Source organism: Halyomorpha halys, unplaced genomic scaffold (genome assembly GCF_000696795.3).
Source record: "Halyomorpha halys isolate HHAL.00 unplaced genomic scaffold, Hhal_1.1 Scaffold286.1, whole genome shotgun sequence".
Classification (NCBI taxonomy): Eukaryota; Metazoa; Arthropoda; class Insecta; order Hemiptera; family Pentatomidae; genus Halyomorpha; species Halyomorpha halys.
Window position 1 is genome coordinate 569,746 of NW_027115682.1, and position 6,454 is coordinate 576,199.

Below are 6,454 nucleotides of genomic sequence, written 5' to 3' on the forward strand. Positions count from 1 at the left end.
AAGGAGCATTGAGGATTTTACGAAGGATTTTGGATTGTAAAGATTGGATACGAGAGGAATTCGAAGGTTTAGTGGAGCCCCAAAGCTCAACTCCGAAATGTCCGAAAAACATTTCAAATTATTATTTTAATCTATTACTTCATGTTTATATTTATCAAATGTGTTGCTTAGCACATTCAATCTACTGACTGCACTAAGAATTTTTCACAAAAATGTTAGTGCAATTAAATATATTTATATTTATATATTATTTACTTATATATTTTTATATAACGAGTGCTCATGCAAATTATGTATATTATATATCATTCTAAAAAAAGGTCAGCTTTGATATATATATTTCAAATTGAAGTAAATGAAAATTGCTCGAAATTGACAACTTATTATGAAATAAATCAAAAATAATTTCCAAAAAATGTTTCAACTTGCATTAACAATTCAACACCTAAAATCAAACTATATAAATGAGGTTCCAAGCAAAATTGTGATTTTTTTTAATTATGAGAAACTTATTTTTTTTCTTGAGTATTGACATAATATTCGTGGATTCATTTTTAATATAATTGGGTTATCAAATTTAAGATAATGAGAAGAAAAAATGATAATTTGTCCGATTTTAGGGAACTTTTAGAGCAGAATTTTTTCATGTTTTTAAATATTGATATATATTTTTATAAAAATGGTAAATAGAAACTTATCATTGGAGCTTACAAGATAGATGATTAAATGCATTTACTGGCCAAGAATGCGTTAATAAATTTAAAGAAATTTTGATGTCAAATAAATGAGTCCGCCCTTTTCATCATTTAAAATTGAACTAAACCCGCTGCGTAAAAGTTTTTTAAAACGGAACAAATTAAATCTTTAGATAACGAGAATATTTTTATAAAATAATTAAAATTGTTACAAAAAATTTACGATTCTGACAGTTAAATAAATACTAATCTACTCTGTAAACTCAGCTGTTATCTTTGTTTCAATCTGGCAGCCTTGCAAAGTTGGGCAAAACGTTTATTATCAATATGTAGTTGTCTTCTACTATCTTGATATTACCTACTTATAAATAGTTTGAAAAGATACAATTACCTATTTTATTGGAGAAAAATTGTCTCTAAAGTTATATTTGAAAAAAAAAAATAATAAAGGTTTAAATTAACAATTTACATTTCATGACAAATACAAGTACTTCAATTATAGTTATCAGAATAGATTAACCGCAATTTCATATGTTTTGAAAAAATCCAATAATAGAAATTTATGGTTATGTAAGATTGAATAAGATAATTGTTGAATATTTATTAATTTTTCAAAGTATACAAAAAAAAAAATATGCGCTTCGAATTACACGGGCGTTACTCCTTTGTGATTCGTCCTGGATAGCAACTATATAAGAAGCAACACGTGGTAACCCTTGCGATCTGGTACGCTTAGGACAATGGCCCTCAGGTAAGAAGTGAAATTGAGGGGGGAGGTAGTTTCAGGTACGACACCGTCTGGAATCCTTATATGTACCTGTATTGTTGGGTGAACATGAATAAAGTGACAGTTGAACTGAAAATTAGAAAATAATTAAAATGTATTATTTTATTGGCCTTAATAACTTTTCCATTATTTACGGAATGTAAGTATTCTTTTAGTCTGTAAAGATTTTTTAGGTGACACAGAGACGTTGCTAGAACATTTTGTTGAAAGGGAGGGGAACAATCCTTGGTTCCCAACAAAATTGAGCGTATTGTTTGTTGCGTACTTATTATTTGAATTTTTTTTTTTCATAATTATTTAAGTAAATACACTCTGCTAGGTTAACTAACTAGCAAAGCTGGTTTAAAATTAAAATAAATTTAATTACAGCCAGTTGAAAAATTAAGGTTCCACTAGTGTGACTCGGTTCTGTCTAGAGACAACTTCTAACTTTGAATTTCAGTTAAAAATTAAAGTTATACCAGCTAGAACCTTTTCTATTTTACATGGGCATGAATTTGTTCAAGATGATTTATAGACTTTTCTTAATTTTTATTCTTTTAATCAGTTGTTTACTTATTTTGCTGTGTATGTATTAGTTTATCATAATTATTATTCATTTTATTTTATTATTATTATTATTATTTATTTACTTTTTTATTTGTATTTATGGTACGATAGAAGACTTACAGGCTTATTACTCATTGACATTGAGTAAGGCGGACTGTTACAACAAAAGATTTAAAAAAAAACTAAGGTCACGATTTGACAAAGATATACATGTTTTCTATTTAAAAGTTATATCTTTAAAATCCTGATTTCTTAACTTCAGAGATAATAGGTATTGGTTCCATTTTTTTATTTAGCCCTAAAGCTCAACTCCGTATGCCCAGATTGGCCTTATTTCAGTCATGTAGATAATTCTTTTATAATGAATTGGAAGTTTAGAGGGTATGCCCAGTTAGTGCTGTAATGATACCTCTTAAGTCCGAAAAAAAAAATTGTATTCCATTTAAAATAAATCAGAGGGGCATTTCGAAAGAACATGTGAAATTGCAGTTAATATTTTCTGATAACTATAATTGAAGTACTTGTATTTGTCAATAGATATAAATTGTTATTTTCATTTACTATTTACCTGTTAGTATTTATTTAGTTAGAAAAGTAACAATATTTCATTTGGAATTCTGAATTATATAGATCTATATTAGAAATAACTAGAATCGAAATAAACAATGATTGACATTATACAGAAAAAATATAAAGATTTTTGAAATGTATTTATCCAATTAGAATGAGCCATGAACATTATGTACTGTTTGAATTAAAATTAGAAATAAAAAACTGAATTGAGTCCGAAATGGAAATAATTTAAAATAAAATATAACATTGTAGGAAGATAGTCAGGGTGGCGGTTAATAAAGATATCAAAATAATAAAAGAAAACTTTGCAGTGCTTCGTCAGGGCTAAATGAAAAAACAAGATATAAACATTTTAGAATTAATAGTACATTAAAAATTTTTAAAAAAAATTTCAAAACAATTTTTATGTTTATAAAGTATATAAAAAAGAAGAAAAGAAACAATTGTTTAGAAATTTTTAATGATCTGTTAATTTTAAAATGTTTGTATCTTGTTTTTTAATTTGGCCCTGACGAAGCCCTGCTAACTGAGGCGAAACGTAGGTTAACAATAAATTGTTTTCTTTTATTATTTTGATACCTAAAATCTACTTCATATAGTCAACTTTATCTAATAGAAAAAATATTAATTAGTAACCTGATGTATTTGTGAGGACTTAATCCTGAGATTTGAAACTTCCAGAATCAGCACTGATGAAGCCAATGCCAAGAGGAGTGAAAAGTTAATTATTTTAAAATAGGTGAGTGAAATTACACATAAAAAGTTGCTGAATATTAGAATAAATATAAATATGCAAAGAAAGTAAGAAAATATACAAACAATATTTTTTAATAAAAATAATAAGCTTAAATTAAGGATCCATAAATAGAGGTGGATAGGAAACTAGTTACTAATAAACACAGCCAAGTGTAATAGAATTATAAATAAAGAGTTAGAGTAATAATTTGTAGAACAATACTTAATAGAAATTCTTTCGAAATTTGGTTAACATTAAATAGTTTTTAGTATTTTAGTATTTAGTTTTGTACCTTTATTTATCGCCACCCTACACAATATTTTTCCTACTATTTTTGTACTTTTCTTGATCGCTACCTTTTCCTACGACCAATTACATCTTGTCAACTAATAATCACAAGAATCTGTTTTTGTTTGTATTAAAATAGAAAATGGAAATAATTGAATTGATTAAATTAAAATGCATCTCCATGCAGGTATTTAATCAATTCTACTACTCTTAATTTGAACTATAAACCCTCAGTTAATAAACTGAGGGTTTATAGTTCAAATTAAGAGTAGTAGAATTGATTAAATTAAAATGGAAATCATTTAAAAACAAATTGAGCATGTCACATTGGAGAGAAACAATTTTTTTTTTGCACGCATGGTAAGCATGTTAATCAATTCCATTTCTTCCACTTTATTTACGAAACAGACGTGAATGAATAAGGACTTTACAAGGCCGGTATACCTGATTGACCCACTAAGCCCGGGCCTATACAAACTTATTTATAGATTTATTCTCCTTATAATTATAATTGAATTTTTAATTTAGCTGTATTTAGCTAACATTTTATATATGTTTATATATATATATATATATATATATATATGTTAGTATGAGATAATATTAAATACGATTTGAGAAGATAAAAGGTAAATATTTTCTTTTTGGAAAATTAATAGTTGACCTTATGTAAGGCCTTTCTTCCAAAGGGAGCAGAAAGCTGAATCAAAGGAAATCAATTCGTATTCAATGTTGAAGACAAGCAATGTCGGACTGAACGCCTCCTCTTTTAACTCTTGGAACTAGAGGTTATTTTAATTATCCTTTTAAATTTTATTTTTATTATCGGCCCAGGGTTTTATTGTATTTTAATAAAACCGTACATGGTAGAAATGTCATAATTTTATCACTTTCACAACTTTAATTTGTCATCTTTTTTGTCCAATTATACAAACGTAATACAACGGAATTTCTGTTCAATTAATTTCAAGAGTTTATTAGTGCAAAAAAATCCCCCAATAATTTCGTATATATTTGTTTCATTACCATCAACTATTTTCTCAGTTACACAATCATAACCTTAATAAATGTTCTTATAATACTTAATTGAGATATAGGAAAATTAAATTTATTTTTTTCATTAGTATTTGTCTTTGAAATATTCTGTTTAAGCTTCCTAAAACTTTATCCTTTTATCGATCATTGTGAATTGGAACATTGTTTTGACAATTGTAACCGCTACTTATTTTCAAAAACATTTTTTTTTTTTTTAAAACCAAAATACAGGTTGAAATATTTTTTATATATTTTCAAATGAAGTTTTTGTCACTTTAGGTAAAATAAAAAAAAATCAATGTTCCGATTTTCGAGTGTCGAGGAGCATATCAAGAGGTGTATTTTTACAAAAATTTATAGCATGATACTGTTAAGTAAAAATTATATTTTACTAATAAAAAATTGCTGGTGTTGGTTCTTGGGTATTGATAGTCCAATTGAAAATTATTTTTTGTTAAAAAAAAAAAGAATTCTTAGGAGATATAACGTAAACCTGCCATATTGGAAAATTATCACACAAATTAGTTGTTTTTTCTTAACTTGATATTTTATCATAGTAATCAGAAAGAAACATTTTAATGGTTAAACGACATTTATGAAGTTTTTGGCTCGTTCTAAAACTTTAAAATTCCTAAATTAAACTTAAGAAGCCGAATCTCAAAATTCCAATCACAGGACTGTCTTTATCTTCTGAGGCTCATACTAAAAATTAAACACATGATGTTTATTTTATGGACCTTTGAGTTTCACTTCACATCATAACCACTATTCTCTTGGGTCTCGCAACTTGGTATAAAGACTTGTGGATTAAATTGCGATTTAGACAATACAGTTGATCAATTCCAGTTCTAAAATAAATTTTAATGTTATTAATTTATCTTTTGATTGAAGCTAAAAAGCTTTGAACATAACACTTGATTAGATTTGATTACACTAGTTTGACCATAGTAAAAACATCACGTTGAGGTTTGACTATTTCAAGAAAAAATCTCAAAATAATAACATGAAACTATTCGGTATTGAATAATCGAATGCTTTTTTGCAATCGAAAATTCTAATGTCAACAAACGCCTGTTTTCACTAACCAGTTCACATCAATCACAGCTGTTATTTCTGTTATTTCTTCAGGAATCACACATTATTATAATAAATTCCCACTTGTTTTCTTCTGTCCAAATTTATTACCAAAGAAACGCCCACATTATAACCTAGAACCTCCTACTGCTGTGTTTCGACCTAATATTTAACTCATTCTATCTAAATCATATTATTATTCCTTATTTTATCCCATTATTACTCCATATATGTAACATTGGTAGCTGTAATTAGTGAATGAATATTAAACAGTAAACTGTCAGAAAAGGACAATTCCTTCATTTCATATTCCTTATCGGGTGGTTTTAATTTAGACTTGATTAAACGCCGAGTCGCCTTCCAGACAGACTTGGAATTTCAAACTCGATGGAAGTGGAAACATGAAATTAAATTGATAAAATCTGCATTTAAAATGTTATCCTTGTTTCGAAATCAGAAAATCCGTGCTATGGCACCTTTCTATATGGTTCAAAGACATTTTAATTCACCCTATGATTTAAATTATTTAAGGATTTGAATATAACGTTTAAAAATTGTGAATGAAATAGGCGAAGTATTTTTTTGCTTGAGTTGAAACTGAAAAATTGGTTGAAACGAATCTATCACATAAATTCACTAATCTTTATTAACTGATATTGACTAGGTTAAACCAGTTAATCATTTTATGTAAATATTTAAATGAATTATATATATTAA